Source organism: Atractosteus spatula (genome assembly GCF_055471065.1).
Source record: "Atractosteus spatula isolate fAtrSpa1 chromosome 10 unlocalized genomic scaffold, fAtrSpa1.hap1 SUPER_10_unloc_3, whole genome shotgun sequence".
Lineage (NCBI taxonomy): Eukaryota > Metazoa > Chordata > Actinopteri > Semionotiformes > Lepisosteidae > Atractosteus > Atractosteus spatula.
Genome location: NW_028296623.1, coordinates 529,889 through 544,347, shown reverse-complemented (window position 1 = coordinate 544,347; position 14,459 = coordinate 529,889). Strand labels below are relative to the sequence as shown.

The window sequence follows — 14,459 nt, the reverse complement described above, 5'->3', positions numbered from 1 at the left end:
CGCGCATTGGAGTGAAAGCAGGATGCGCTGCGACATGCACTGTGCAGATCCCGCCACACTAAGAGGTGAGTGGGTCTGTGCGATCACAGCGCTAGGCGAATCCCCAATCCCCTTTTGTGCGTGGCGACAAAAGAAGCCGGTCTGTTTCCGCCCAGTTTCGAACCAGGGACTTTTCGCGTGGGAGGCAAACGTGATAACCACTACACTACGGAAACGGTAGCAAACCCTTCCCAGCGGCCCAGTGCTGAGCTTAGTCAATGCGATTCAGCTGCTTCCAGTGCCTTTATTGGAGTGCGCTGATGGACCGTGCTCTCTCTCCAGAGACCAGCACGCCTGTCATGGACGGAGCAGGAAAAGCGGCGCCACATTCTACAGCCCTCTCCACGCAATCGACGAAATCGGGCTACTGAAGTGGAGAAAATCGCCTCTCCAGAAAGTGCAAATATCATCTTGGAGAGTATAAATCCTATTGCCGAAGGTCAGCCCTGTCTACCAGAGTAACCCTCCCACCTCCTGCAGCGATGATCAGCTCGTCTCACACGCGAGAAGTCTTCGGTTGGAAACAAGCGCCCCCTCTTCTCGCGCGTTTTGCACGTTCGAGTGGTTTTAATGCGGCTCCTTCGTACACGGTGCTGATCTTTTGGAAAGCAGGAGGCAAAACTGACACGTTCCCATACCGGGAGTCAAACCCGGGCCGCCTGGGTGAAAACCAGGAATCCTAACCGCTAGACCATATGGGAGCACACAACCCCGCTGTTCCGGGCATCATGCAAGCAAACTACATAAATATGAGAAAACACGCAAGAGAGTTGTCACTCAGAGTGTCGAAGGGTCGATGTATACTGGGGCTCAGTTGAAATGCAACGTCAGGACTTTTCCGAATTAGGTCACACGAAGAGAGCACAGCCTTTTCCGCCCTACCATGTGTGTATCGGTAACTCGCCGTGATCGTATAGTGGTCAGTACTTTGCGTTGTGGCCGCAACAACCCCGGTTCGAATCCGGGTCACGGCAGAATAGGGGCGTCTGCTTTTACTACTTGCGCGAATGAAGGCAAAAAAAAGCCAATCGATGTGAACGAACGGCGCTTTACAGAGGAGTACTGCCTGACTGGATCGTTGATGAACGACAGAGGCCACTCCGACCTCTTCTCGGTTTTCTTCAACGACTTACTAAGGATCTTCTTCACATTCGCCCATGCAGGGGAAGCCAGTTACACCAAAGCAAACGCAGGAAAGTGCATTTCAAGCAGAGACCAGGAGAGACTTGTTTACACCGAGAGTGGTCGGAGAATGGAACAATGCGCCCAGCCCTGTTGCTGGAGCCGATTCTTGATGAGATCTTGGGCTCACTGGATGCTAATCTTTCTGTTGTTCTTGCAGGTCCTGCGCTGCTTTTGAGCCGACAGAGCTCGTCCTGGTCTGTCGGCACAGCCCAATTGCAAATGATCGGCTCCGCGTACAGAAGGAACGTGCGTTTGGTACAAGAGTGCATGAAGGCACCGGAAATACATTGGGAACAAATGACCGGTCGCTCAAGACCTCTGTGAAGTACAGGAGCGTGCAACAAGAGGCTGTTTCCGCCCGGTCTCGAACCGGGGACCTTTCGCGTGTTAGGCGAACGTGATAGCCGCTACACTACGGAAACCTGCAGGGACCGCTGCTGGTGTCTCGCTTGCGTTTCGGGCTGAGAAAGGGAAGCGTCACTTTAGGCAGGGGGCGCTGGAGAGAGGAACAAAGGGCGCGATGAAACAAAATGCCGAAACCCGGGATCGAACCAGGGACCTTTAGATCTTCAGTCTAACGCTCTCCCAACTGAGCTATTTCGGCAGTGCACAAAGCCCACAGCCACCTGCTCCAGCGGCATGAGCGCACCAAGAGGAGCGGGAGAGTGTTGCAGGAACGTCACTCAGAAGGAAAGCCACCCAGCTGCGCCCTCTGAGCTCTGTCCAGCGCATCTTCCTCGCATGGACTCCTGCCTGCGACGGGCAGGAAACAATTAGCAAGAACAGAACAGCACCCCATGGGTGTCTCATGACCACACCTTAGGTTGTGACACGTGCAGGTGTGAGGGGTTGCCGGGCTACTCTGGAGCAGAGCTTGGGCGGAGGGGGGGCGGGAAAGCAGACAAAGAGGTGACACCTCAAGGTCTGCACGATCACAGCTCTCCGCCGCCCCAGGCTTCCGCTCGATAAGCTACTGGACACACCCGCCCCTCCTCACACAGACCGTGGAAAAGCCCCCGAGTGGGAGGGCTCTCTCTTCCTCCCAGGAGCTCTTGGACACGACGCACAGACAGAGCGCGGGGAGCCGCCGCCTGCAAACACGGCTCCAGGCAGGACTCCACTCCGCAGGAGCCGCAGAGCAGAGGAGATGGGGGCAGCTTAGTTCCTGTGCAGAGACCTGAGCTGTTGTTGCTGCGGACGCTGTCTTTTCTGTTCTCGGGGTAGGAGTGAATGTTGAGTTGCCCTTAGAAATGAAACAGAGCACTTCAACGGCACGGGTGTGTGTGTGTGCGTGCGCCCTGGTGATTCTGGGAGACAGATCGAACCTGGGCTAAAAGAGAGGGGGCTTACCCCTCTTCCATTTGCTAGTTCAGAGTTGTACAACCCATTTGTATCTGCTAGGCGGCGCAGTCGTCGTGCACAAAGAACGCTTTGAAAAGCGTCAAAAGCAAGTCATTCCGAGTTGGTCGTTTGTGTTTTCCGTTCAGACGCGAAATGCTGAAATGATCTCTCGGCTCCTCGGTTGTCATTTCTGCTCCGTAAAGGAATCACAGCACGCGTCGCCTTCCAGCACGCTGGGTCGGGACACGATGCCGGGGATCGAAGGGTGTGATGTCTTCCTCGTTAGTATAGTGGCAAGTATCCCCGCCTGTCACGCGGGAGACCGGGGTTCGATTCCCCGACGGGGAGTCGAAAGCTTTTCTTTTACCTCCTTAGAGAAAGGACTGCCTTTCACTTCTCTGTTTTCTTTCACAGCGTCGTGCACCTTTTCATTGCTCTCGCTTTCAGAGCCTCCGCACGGCACACGACTCGACATCAGAAAGCACATTGAAGTGAAAGCAGGAAGCGCTGCGACATGCACTGTGCAGATCCCGCCACACTAAGAGGTGAGTGGGTCTGTTCGATGCACAAAGAACGCTTTGATAAGCGTCAAAGGCAAGTCATTCCGAGTTGGTCGTTTGTGTTTTCTGTTCAGACGCGAAATGCTGAAATGATCTCTCGGCTCCTCGGTTGTCATTTCTGCTCCGTAAAGGAATCACAGCACGCGTCGGCTTCCAGCACGGTGGGTCGGGACACGATGCCGGGGGTCGAAGGGTGTGATGTCTTCCTCGTTAGTATAGTGGTGATTATCCCCACCTGTCACGCGGGAGACTGGGGTACATCAGGACGCGCATTGGAGTGAAAGCAGGATGCGCTGCGACATGCACTGTGCAGATCCCGCCACACTAAGAGGTGAGTGGGTCTGTGCGATCACAGCGCTAGGCGAATCCCCAATCCCCTTTTGTGCGTGGCGACAAAAGAAGCCGGTCTGTTTCCGCCCAGTTTCGAACCAGGGACTTTTCGCGTGGGAGGCAAACGTGATAACCACTACACTACGGAAACGGTAGCAAACCCTTCCCAGCGGCCCAGTGCTGAGCTTCGCCAATGCGATTCAGCTGCTTCCAGTGCCTTTATTGGAGTGCGCTGATGGACCGTGCTCTCTCTCCAGAGACCAGCACGCCTGTCATGGACGGAGCAGGAAAAGCGGCGCCACATTCTACAGCCCTCTCCACGCAATCGACGAAATCGGGCTACTGAAGTGGAGAAAATCGCCTCTCCAGAAAGTGCAAATATCATCTTGGAGAGTATAAATCCTATTGCCGAAGGTCAGCCCTGTCTACCAGAGTAACCCTCCCACCTCCTGCAGCGATGATCAGCTCGTCTCACACGCGAGAAGTCTTCGGTTGGAAACAAGCGCCCCCTCTTCTCGCGCGTTTTGCACGTTCGAGTGGTTTTAATGCGGCTCCTTCGTACACGGTGCTGATCTTTTGGAAAGCAGGAGGCAAAACTGACACGTTCCCATACCGGGAGTCAAACCCGGGCCGCCTGGGTGAAAACCAGGAATCCTAACCGCTAGACCATATGGGAGCACACAACCCCGCTGTTCCGGGCATCATGCAAGCAAACTACATAAATATGAGAAAACACGCAAGAGAGTTGTCACTCAGAGTGTCGAAGGGTCGATGTATACTGGGGCTCAGTTGAAATGCAACGTCAGGACTTTTCCGAATTAGGTCACACGAAGAGAGCACAGCCTTTTCCGCCCTACCATGTGTGTATCGGTAACTCGCCGTGATCGTATAGTGGTCAGTACTTTGCGTTGTGGCCGCAACAACCCCGGTTCGAATCCGGGTCACGGCAGAATAGGGGCGTCTACTTTTACTACTTGCGCGAATGAAGGCAAAAGAAAGCCAATCGATGTGAACGAACGGCGCTTTACAGAGGAGTACTGCCTGACTGGATCGTTGATGAACGACAGAGGCCACTCCGACCTCTTCTCGGTTTTCTTCAACGACTTACTAAGGATCTTCTTCACATTCGCCCATGCAGGGGAAGCCAGTTACACGAAAGCAAACGCAGGAAAGTGCATTTCAAGCAGAGACCAGGAGAGACTTGTTTACACCGAGAGTGGTCGGAGAATGGAACAATGCGCCCAGCCCTGTTGCTGGAGCCGATTCTTGATGAGATCTTGGGCTCACTGGATACTAATCTTTCTGTTGTTCTTGCAGGTCCTGCGCTGCTTTTGAGCCGACAGAGCTCGTCCTGGTCTGTCGGCACAGCCCAATTGCAAATGATCGGCTCCGCGTACAGAAGGAACGTGCGTTTGGTACAAGAGTGCATGAAGGCACCAGAAATACATTGGGAACAAATGACCGGTCGCTCAAGACCTCTGTGAAGTACAGGAGCGTGCAACAAGAGGCTGTTTCCGCCCGGTCTCGAACCGGGGACCTTTCGCGTGTTAGGCGAACGTGATAGCCGCTACACTACGGAAACCTGCAGGGACCGCTGCTGGTGTCTCGCTTGCGTTTCGGGCTGAGAAAGGGAAGCGTCACTTTAGGCAGGGGGCGCTGGAGAGAGGAACAAATGCCGAAACCCGCGATCGAACCAGGGACCTTTAGATCTTCAGTCTAACGCGCTCCCAACTGAGCTATTTCGGCAGTGCACAGAGCCCACAGCCACCTGCTCCAGCGGCATGAGCGCACCAAGAGGAGCGGGAGAGTGTTGCAGGAACGTCACTCAGAAGGAAAGCCACCCAGCTGCGCCCTCTGAGCTCTGTCCAGCGCATCTTCCTCGCATGGACTCCTGCCTGCGACGGGCAGGAAACAATTAGCAAGAACAGAACAGCACCCCATGGGTGTCTCATGACCACACCTTAGGTTGTGACACGTGCAGGTGTGAGGGGTTGCCGGGCTACTCTGGAGCAGAGCTTGGGCGGAGGGGGGGCGGGAAAGCAGACAAAGAGGTGACACCTCAAGGTCTGCACGATCACAGCTCTCCGCCGCCCCAGGCTTCCGCTCGATAAGCTACTGGACACACCCGCCCCTCCTCACACAGACCGTGGAAAAGCCCCCGAGTGGGAGGGCTCTCTCTTCCTCCCAGGAGCTCTTGGACACGACGCACAGACAGAGCGCGGGGAGCCGCCGCCTGCAAACACGGCTCCAGACAGGACTCCACTCCGCAGGAGCCGCAGAGCAGAGGAGATGGGGGCAGCTTAGTTCCTGTGCAGAGACCTGAGCTGTTGTTGCTGCGGACGCTGTCTTTTCTGTTCTCGGGGTAGGAGTGAATGTTGAGTTGCCCTTAGAAATGAAGCAGAGCACTTCAACGGCACGGGTGTGTGTGTGTGCGTGCGCCCTGGTGATTCTGGGAGACAGATCGAACCTGGGCTAAAAGAGAGGGGGCTTAGCCCACTTCCATTTGCTAGTTCAGAGTTGTACAACCCATTTGTATCTGCTAGGCGGCGCAGTCGTCGTGCACAAAGAACGCTTTGAAAAGCGTCAAAAGCAAGTCATTCCGAGTTGGTCGTTTGTGTTTTCCGTTCAGACGCGAAATGCTGAAATGATCTCTCGGCTCCTCGGTTGTCATTTCTGCTCCGTAAAGGAATCACAGCACGCGTCGGCTTCCAGCACGCTGGGTCGGGACACGATGCCGGGGATCGAAGGGTGTGATGTCTTCCTCGTTAGTATAGTGGCAAGTATCCCCGCCTGTCACGTGGGAGACCGGGGTTCGATTCCCCGACGGGGAGTAGAAAGCTTTTCTTTTACCTCCTTAGAGAAAGGACTGCCTTTCACTTCTCTGTTTTCTTTCACAGCGTCGTGCACCTTTTCATTGCTCTCGCTTTCAGAGCCTCCGCACGGCACACGACTCGACATCAGAAAGCACATTGAAGTGAAAGCAGGAAGCGCTGCGACATGCAGTGTGCAGATCCTGCCACACTAAGAGGTGAGTGGGTCTGTTCGATGCACAAAGAACGCTTTGATAAGCGTCAAAGGCAAGTCATTCCGAGTTGGTCGTTTGTGTTTTCTGTTCAGACGCGAAATGCTGAAATGATCTCTCGGCTCCTCGGTTGTCATTTCTGCTCCGTAAAGAAATCACAGCACGCGTCGGCTTCCAGCACGGTGGGTCGGGACACGATGCCGGGGGTCGGAGAGAGCGATGTCTTCCTCGTTAGTATAGTGGTGATTATCCCCACCTGTCACGCGGGAGACTGGGGTACATCAGGACGCGCATTGGAGTGAAAGCAGGATGCGCTGCGACATGCACTGTGCAGATCCCGCCACACTAAGAGGTGAGTGGGTCTGTGCGATCACAGCGCTAGGCGAATCCCCAATCCCCTTTTGTGCGTGGCGACAAAAGAAGCCGGTCTGTTTCCGCCCAGTTTCGAACCAGGGACTTTTCGCGTGGGAGGCAAACGTGATAACCACTACACTACGGAAACGGTAGCAAACCCTTCCCAGCGGCCCAGTGCTGAGCTTAGTCAATGCGATTCAGCTGCTTCCAGTGCCTTTATTGGAGTGCGCTGATGGACCGTGCTCTCTCTCCAGAGACCAGCACGCCTGTCATGGACGGAGCAGGAAAAGCGGCGCCACATTCTACAGCCCTCTCCACGCAATCGACGAAATCGGGCTACTGAAGTGGAGAAAATCGCCTCTCCAGAAAGTGCAAATATCATCTTGGAGAGTATAAATCCTATTGCCGAAGGTCAGCCCTGTCTACCAGAGTAACCCTCCCACCTCCTGCAGCGATGATCAGCTCGTCTCACACGCGAGAAGTCTTCGGTTGGAAACAAGCGCCCCCTCTTCTCGCGCGTTTTGCACGTTCGAGTGGTTTTAATGCGGCTCCTTCGTACACGGTGCTGATCTTTTGGAAAGCAGGAGGCAAAACTGACACGTTCCCATACCGGGAGTCAAACCCGGGCCGCCTGGGTGAAAACCAGGAATCCTAACCGCTAGACCATATGGGAGCACACAACCCCGCTGTTCCGGGCATCATGCAAGCAAACTACATAAATATGAGAAAACACGCAAGAGAGTTGTCACTCAGAGTGTCGAAGGGTCGATGTATACTGGGGCTCAGTTGAAATGCAACGTCAGGACTTTTCCGAATTAGGTCACACGAAGAGAGCACAGCCTTTTCCGCCCTACCATGTGTGTATCGGTAACTCGCCGTGATCGTATAGTGGTCAGTACTTTGCGTTGTGGCCGCAACAACCCCGGTTCGAATCCGGGTCACGGCAGAATAGGGGCGTCTGCTTTTACTACTTGCGCGAATGAAGGCAAAAAAAAGCCAATCGATGTGAACGAACGGCGCTTTACAGAGGAGTACTGCCTGACTGGATCGTTGATGAACGACAGAGGCCACTCCGACCTCTTCTCGGTTTTCTTCAACGACTTACTAAGGATCTTCTTCACATTCGCCCATGCAGGGGAAGCCAGTTACACCAAAGCAAACGCAGGAAAGTGCATTTCAAGCAGAGACCAGGAGAGACTTGTTTACACCGAGAGTGGTCGGAGAATGGAACAATGCGCCCAGCCCTGTTGCTGGAGCCGATTCTTGATGAGATCTTGGGCTCACTGGATGCTAATCTTTCTGTTGTTCTTGCAGGTCCTGCGCTGCTTTTGAGCCGACAGAGCTCGTCCTGGTCTGTCGGCACAGCCCAATTGCAAATGATCGGCTCCGCGTACAGAAGGAACGTGCGTTTGGTACAAGAGTGCATGAAGGCACCGGAAATACATTGGGAACAAATGACCGGTCGCTCAAGACCTCTGTGAAGTACAGGAGCGTGCAACAAGAGGCTGTTTCCGCCCGGTCTCGAACCGGGGACCTTTCGCGTGTTAGGCGAACGTGATAGCCGCTACACTACGGAAACCTGCAGGGACCGCTGCTGGTGTCTCGCTTGCGTTTCGGGCTGAGAAAGGGAAGCGTCACTTTAGGCAGGGGGCGCTGGAGAGAGGAACAAAGGGCGCGATGAAACAAAATGCCAAAACCCGGGATCGAACCAGGGACCTTTAGATCTTCAGTCTAACGCTCTCCCAATTGAGCTATTTCGGCAGTGCACAGAGCCCACAGCCACCTGCTCCAGCGGCATGAGCGCACCAAGAGGAGCGGGAGAGTGTTGCAGGAACGTCACTCAGAAGGAAAGCCACCCAGCTGCGCCCTCTGAGCTCTGTCCAGCGCATCTTCCTCGCATGGACTCCTGCCTGCGACGGGCAGGAAACAATTAGCAAGAACAGAACAGCACCCCATGGGTGTCTCATGACCACACCTTAGGTTGTGACACGTGCAGGTGTGAGGGGTTGCCGGGCTACTCTGGAGCAGAGCTTGGGCGGAGGGGGGGCGGGAAAGCAGACAAAGAGGTGACACCTCAAGGTCTGCACGATCACAGCTCTCCGCCGCCCCAGGCTTCCGCTCGATAAGCTACTGGACACACCCGCCCCTCCTCACACAGACCGTGGAAAAGCCCCCGAGTGGGAGGGCTCTCTCTTCCTCCCAGGAGCTCTTGGACACGACGCACAGACAGAGCGCGGGGAGCCGCCGCCTGCAAACACGGCTCCAGGCAGGACTCCACTCCGCAGGAGCCGCAGAGCAGAGGAGATGGGGGCAGCTTAGTTCCTGTGCAGAGACCTGAGCTGTTGTTGCTGCGGACGCTGTCTTTTCTGTTCTCGGGGTAGGAGTGAATGTTGAGTTGCCCTTAGAAATGAAGCAGAGCACTTCAACGGCACGGGTGTGTGTGTGTGCGTGCGCCCTGGTGATTCTGGGAGACAGATCGAACCTGGGCTAAAAGAGAGGGGGCTTAGCCCACTTCCATTTGCTAGTTCAGAGTTGTACAACCCATTTGTATCTGCTAGGCGGCGCAGTCGTCGTGCACAAAGAACGCTTTGAAAAGCGTCAAAAGCAAGTCATTCCGAGTTGGTCGTTTGTGTTTTCCGTTCAGACGCGAAATGCTGAAATGATCTCTCGGCTCCTCGGTTGTCATTTCTGCTCCGTAAAGGAATCACAGCACGCGTCGCCTTCCAGCACGCTGGGTCGGGACACGATGCCGGGGATCGAAGGGTGTGATGTCTTCCTCGTTAGTATAGTGGCAAGTATCCCCGCCTGTCACGCGTGAGACCGGGGTTCGATTCCCCGACGGGGAGTAGAAAGCTTTTCTTTTACCTCCTTAGAGAAAGGACTGCCTTTCACTTCTCTGTTTTCTTTCACAGCGTCGTGCACCTTTTCATTGCTCTCGCTTTCAGAGCCTCCGCACGGCACACGACTCGACATCAGAAAGCACATTGAAGTGAAAGCAGGAAGCGCTGCGACATGCACTGTGCAGATCCCGCCACACTAAGAGGTGAATGGGTCTGTTCGATGCACAAAGAACGCTTTGATAAGCGTCAAAGGCAAGTCATTCCGAGTTGGTCGTTTGTGTTTTCTGTTCAGACGCGAAATGCTGAAATGATCTCTCGGCTCCTCGGTTGTCATTTCTGCTCCGTAAAGAAATCACAGCACGCGTCGGCTTCCAGCACGGTGGGTCGGGACACGATGCCGGGGGTCGGAGAGAGCGATGTCTTCCTCGTTAGTATAGTGGTGATTATCCCCACCTGTCACGCGGGAGACTGGGGTACATCAGGACGCGCATTGGAGTGAAAGCAGGATGCGCTGCGACATGCACTGTGCAGATCCCGCCACACTAAGAGGTGAGTGGGTCTGTGCGATCACAGCGCTAGGCGAATCCCCAATCCCCTTTTGTGCGTGGCGACAAAAGGAGCCGGTCTGTTTCCGCCCAGTTTCGAACCAGGGACTTTTCGCGTGGGAGGCAAACGTGATAACCACTACACTACGGAAACGGTAGCAAACCCTTCCCAGCGGCCCAGTGCTGAGCTTCGCCAATGCGATTCAGCTGCTTCCAGTGCCTTTATTGGAGTGCGCTGATGGACCGTGCTCTCTCTCCAGAGACCAGCACGCCTGTCATGGACGGAGCAGGAAAAGCGGCGCCACATTCTACAGCCCTCTCCACGCAATCGACGAAATCGGGCTACTGAAGTGGAGAAAATCGCCTCTCCAGAAAGTGCAAATATCATCTTGGAGAGTATAAATCCTATTGCCGAAGGTCAGCCCTGTCTACCAGAGTAACCCTCCCACCTCCTGCAGCGATGATCAGCTCGTCTCACACGCGAGAAGTCTTCGGTTGGAAACAAGCGCCCCCTCTTCTCGCGCGTTTTGCACGTTCGAGTGGTTTTAATGCGGCTCCTTCGTACACGGTGCTGATCTTTTGGAAAGCAGGAGGCAAAACTGACACGTTCCCATACCGGGAGTCAAACCCGGGCCACCTGGGTGAAAACCAGGAATCCTAACCGCTAGACCATATGGGAGCACACAACCCCGCTGTTCCGGGCATCATGCAAGCAAACTACATAAATATGAGAAAACACGCAAGAGAGTTGTCACTCAGAGTGTCGAAGGGTCGATGTATACTGGGGCTCAGTTGAAATGCAACGTCAGGACTTTTCCGAATTAGGTCACACGAAGAGAGCACAGCCTTTTCCGCCCTACCATGTGTGTATCGGTAACTCGCCGTGATCGTATAGTGGTCAGTACTTTGCGTTGTGGCCGCAACAACCCCGGTTCGAATCCGGGTCACGGCAGAATAGGGGCGTCTACTTTTACTACTTGCGCGAATGAAGGCAAAAGAAAGCCAATCGATGTGAACGAACGGCGCTTTACAGAGGAGTACTGCCTGACTGGATCGTTGATGAACGACAGAGGCCACTCCGACCTCTTCTCGGTTTTCTTCAACGACTTACTAAGGATCTTCTTCACATTCGCCCATGCAGGGGAAGCCAGTTACACCAAAGCAAACGCAGGAAAGTGCATTTCAAGCAGAGACCAGGAGGGACTTGTTTACACCGAGAGTGGTCGGAGAATGGAACAATGCGCCCAGCCCTGTTGCTGGAGCCGATTCTTGATGAGATCTTGGGCTCACTGGATGCTAATCTTTCTGTTGTTCTTGCAGGTCCTGCGCTGCTTTTGAGCCGACAGAGCTCGTCCTGGTCTGTCGGCACAGCCCAATTGCAAATGATCGGCTCCGCGTACAGAAGGAACGTGCGTTTGGTACAAGAGTGCATGAAGGCACCGGAAATACATTGGGAACAAATGACCGGTCGCTCAAGACCTCTGTGAAGTACAGGAGCGTGCAACAAGAGGCTGTTTCCGCCCGGTCTCGAACCGGGGACCTTTCGCGTGTTAGGCGAACGTGATAGCCGCTACACTACGGAAACCTGCAGGGACCGCTGCTGGTGTCTCGCTTGCGTTTCGGGCTGAGAAAGGGAAGCGTCACTTTAGGCAGGGGGCGCTGGAGAGAGGAACAAATGCCGAAACCCGCGATCGAACCAGGGACCTTTAGATCTTCAGTCTAACGCGCTCCCAACTGAGCTATTTCGGCAGTGCACAGAGCCCACAGCCACCTGCTCCAGCGGCATGAGCGCACCAAGAGGAGCGGGAGAGTGTTGCAGGAACGTCACTCAGAAGGAAAGCCACCCAGCTGCGCCCTCTGAGCTCTGTCCAGCGCATCTTCCTCGCATGGACTCCTGCCTGCGACGGGCAGGAAACAATTAGCAAGAACAGAACAGCACCCCATGGGTGTCTCATGACCACACCTTAGGTTGTGACACGTGCAGGTGTGAGGGGTTGCCGGGCTACTCTGGAGCAGAGCTTGGGCGGAGGGGGGGCGGGAAAGCAGACAAAGAGGTGACACCTCAAGGTCTGCACGATCACAGCTCTCCGCCGCCCCAGGCTTCCGCTCGATAAGCTACTGGACACACCCGCCCCTCCTCACACAGACCGTGGAAAAGCCCCCGAGTGGGAGGGCTCTCTCTTCCTCCCAGGAGCTCTTGGACACGACGCACAGACAGAGCGCGGGGAGCCGCCGCCTGCAAACACGGCTCCAGACAGGACTCCACTCCGCAGGAGCCGCAGAGCAGAGGAGATGGGGGCAGCTTAGTTCCTGTGCAGAGACCTGAGCTGTTGTTGCTGCGGACGCTGTCTTTTCTGTTCTCGGGGTAGGAGTGAATGTTGAGTTGCCCTTAGAAATGAAGCAGAGCACTTCAACGGCACGGGTGTGTGTGTGTGCGTGCGCCCTGGTGATTCTGGGAGACAGATCGAACCTGGGCTAAAAGAGAGGGGGCTTAGCCCACTTCCATTTGCTAGTTCAGAGTTGTACAACCCATTTGTATCTGCTAGGCGGCGCAGTCGTCGTGCACAAAGAACGCTTTGAAAAGCGTCAAAAGCAAGTCATTCCGAGTTGGTCGTTTGTGTTTTCCGTTCAGACGCGAAATGCTGAAATGATCTCTCGGCTCCTCGGTTGTCATTTCTGCTCCGTAAAGGAATCACAGCACGCGTCGGCTTCCAGCACGCTGGGTCGGGACACGATGCCGGGGATCGAAGGGTGTGATGTCTTCCTCGTTAGTATAGTGGCAAGTATCCCCGCCTGTCACGTGGGAGACCGGGGTTCGATTCCCCGACGGGGAGTAGAAAGCTTTTCTTTTACCTCCTTAGAGAAAGGACTGCCTTTCACTTCTCTGTTTTCTTTCACAGCGTCGTGCACCTTTTCATTGCTCTCGCTTTCAGAGCCTCCGCACGGCACACGACTCGACATCAGAAAGCACATTGAAGTGAAAGCAGGAAGCGCTGCGACATGCAGTGTGCAGATCCTGCCACACTAAGAGGTGAGTGGGTCTGTTCGATGCACAAAGAACGCTTTGATAAGCGTCAAAGGCAAGTCATTCCGAGTTGGTCGTTTGTGTTTTCTGTTCAGACGCGAAATGCTGAAATGATCTCTCGGCTCCTCGGTTGTCATTTCTGCTCCGTAAAGAAATCACAGCACGCGTCGGCTTCCAGCACGGTGGGTCGGGACACGATGCCGGGGGTCGGAGAGAGCGATGTCTTCCTCGTTAGTATAGTGGTGATTATCCCCACCTGTCACGCGGGAGACTGGGGTACATCAGGACGCGCATTGGAGTGAAAGCAGGATGCGCTGCGACATGCACTGTGCAGATCCCGCCACACTAAGAGGTGAGTGGGTCTGTGCGATCACAGCGCTAGGCGAATCCCCAATCCCCTTTTGTGCGTGGCGACAAAAGAAGCCGATCTGTTTCCGCCCAGTTTCGAACCAGGGACTTTTCGCGTGGGAGGCAAACGTGATAACCACTACACTACGGAAACGGTAGCAAACCCTTCCCAGCGGCCCAGTGCTGAGCTTAGTCAATGCGATTCAGCTGCTTCCAGTGCCTTTATTGGAGTGCGCTGATGGACCGTGCTCTCTCTCCAGAGACCAGCACGCCTGTCATGGACGGAGCAGGAAAAGCGGCGCCACATTCTACAGCCCTCTCCACGCAATCGACGAAATCGGGCTACTGAAGTGGAGAAAATCGCCTCTCCAGAAAGTGCAAATATCATCTTGGAGAGTATAAATCCTATTGCCGAAGGTCAGCCCTGTCTACCAGAGTAACCCTCCCACCTCCTGCAGCGATGATCAGCTCGTCTCACACGCGAGAAGTCTTCGGTTGGAAACAAGCGCCCCCTCTTCTCGCGCGTTTTGCACGTTCGAGTGGTTTTAATGCGGCTCCTTCGTACACGGTGCTGATCTTTTGGAAAGCAGGAGGCAAAACTGACACGTTCCCATACCGGGAGTCAAACCCGGGCCGCCTGGGTGAAAACCAGGAATCCTAACCGCTAGACCATATGGGAGCACACAACCCCGCTGTTCCGGGCATCATGCAAGCAAACTACATAAATATGAGAAAACACGCAAGAGAGTTGTCACTCAGAGTGTCGAAGGGTCGATGTATACTGGGGCTCAGTTGAAATGCAACGTCAGGACTTTTCCGAATTAGGTCACACGAAGAGAGCACAGCCTTTTCCGCCCTACCATGTGTGTA

The 14,459-nt window shown here is 54.8% G+C and overlaps 16 non-coding genes across 16 annotated transcripts; 5 read left to right on the top strand and 11 right to left on the bottom strand.

Moving 5' to 3' along the window:
• Positions 1–142: 142 nt before the first annotated feature.
• trnag-ccc (transfer RNA glycine (anticodon CCC)) lies at positions 143–215 on the bottom strand. Its single transcript has one exon. It is a non-coding gene; the product is annotated as a tRNA-Gly (tRNA).
• A 726-nt stretch (positions 216–941) lies between these two features.
• trnah-gug (transfer RNA histidin (anticodon GUG)) lies at positions 942–1,013 on the top strand. Its single transcript has one exon. It is a non-coding gene; the product is annotated as a tRNA-His (tRNA).
• A 560-nt stretch (positions 1,014–1,573) lies between these two features.
• On the bottom strand, positions 1,574–1,646 carry trnav-aac (transfer RNA valine (anticodon AAC)). Its single transcript has one exon. It is a non-coding gene; the product is annotated as a tRNA-Val (tRNA).
• Positions 1,647–1,755: 109 nt separating this feature from the next.
• On the bottom strand, positions 1,756–1,828 carry trnaf-gaa (transfer RNA phenylalanine (anticodon GAA)). The gene has a single exon. It is a non-coding gene; the product is annotated as a tRNA-Phe (tRNA).
• A 1,013-nt stretch (positions 1,829–2,841) lies between these two features.
• trnad-guc (transfer RNA aspartic acid (anticodon GUC)) lies at positions 2,842–2,913 on the top strand. Its single transcript has one exon. It is a non-coding gene; the product is annotated as a tRNA-Asp (tRNA).
• Positions 2,914–3,533: 620 nt separating this feature from the next.
• trnag-ccc (transfer RNA glycine (anticodon CCC)) lies at positions 3,534–3,606 on the bottom strand. The gene has a single exon. It is a non-coding gene; the product is annotated as a tRNA-Gly (tRNA).
• Positions 3,607–4,332: 726 nt separating this feature from the next.
• Positions 4,333–4,404, top strand: trnah-gug (transfer RNA histidin (anticodon GUG)). The gene has a single exon. It is a non-coding gene; the product is annotated as a tRNA-His (tRNA).
• Positions 4,405–4,964: 560 nt separating this feature from the next.
• Positions 4,965–5,037, bottom strand: trnav-aac (transfer RNA valine (anticodon AAC)). Its single transcript has one exon. It is a non-coding gene; the product is annotated as a tRNA-Val (tRNA).
• Positions 5,038–6,906: 1,869 nt separating this feature from the next.
• trnag-ccc (transfer RNA glycine (anticodon CCC)) lies at positions 6,907–6,979 on the bottom strand. The gene has a single exon. It is a non-coding gene; the product is annotated as a tRNA-Gly (tRNA).
• A 726-nt stretch (positions 6,980–7,705) lies between these two features.
• Positions 7,706–7,777, top strand: trnah-gug (transfer RNA histidin (anticodon GUG)). The gene has a single exon. It is a non-coding gene; the product is annotated as a tRNA-His (tRNA).
• Positions 7,778–8,337: 560 nt separating this feature from the next.
• trnav-aac (transfer RNA valine (anticodon AAC)) lies at positions 8,338–8,410 on the bottom strand. Its single transcript has one exon. It is a non-coding gene; the product is annotated as a tRNA-Val (tRNA).
• A 1,887-nt stretch (positions 8,411–10,297) lies between these two features.
• Positions 10,298–10,370, bottom strand: trnag-ccc (transfer RNA glycine (anticodon CCC)). Its single transcript has one exon. It is a non-coding gene; the product is annotated as a tRNA-Gly (tRNA).
• A 453-nt stretch (positions 10,371–10,823) lies between these two features.
• trnae-uuc (transfer RNA glutamic acid (anticodon UUC)) lies at positions 10,824–10,895 on the bottom strand. The gene has a single exon. It is a non-coding gene; the product is annotated as a tRNA-Glu (tRNA).
• Positions 10,896–11,096: 201 nt separating this feature from the next.
• On the top strand, positions 11,097–11,168 carry trnah-gug (transfer RNA histidin (anticodon GUG)). Its single transcript has one exon. It is a non-coding gene; the product is annotated as a tRNA-His (tRNA).
• Positions 11,169–11,728: 560 nt separating this feature from the next.
• On the bottom strand, positions 11,729–11,801 carry trnav-aac (transfer RNA valine (anticodon AAC)). The gene has a single exon. It is a non-coding gene; the product is annotated as a tRNA-Val (tRNA).
• Positions 11,802–13,670: 1,869 nt separating this feature from the next.
• On the bottom strand, positions 13,671–13,743 carry trnag-ccc (transfer RNA glycine (anticodon CCC)). The gene has a single exon. It is a non-coding gene; the product is annotated as a tRNA-Gly (tRNA).
• Between the last annotated feature and the right edge of the window lie 716 nt (positions 13,744–14,459).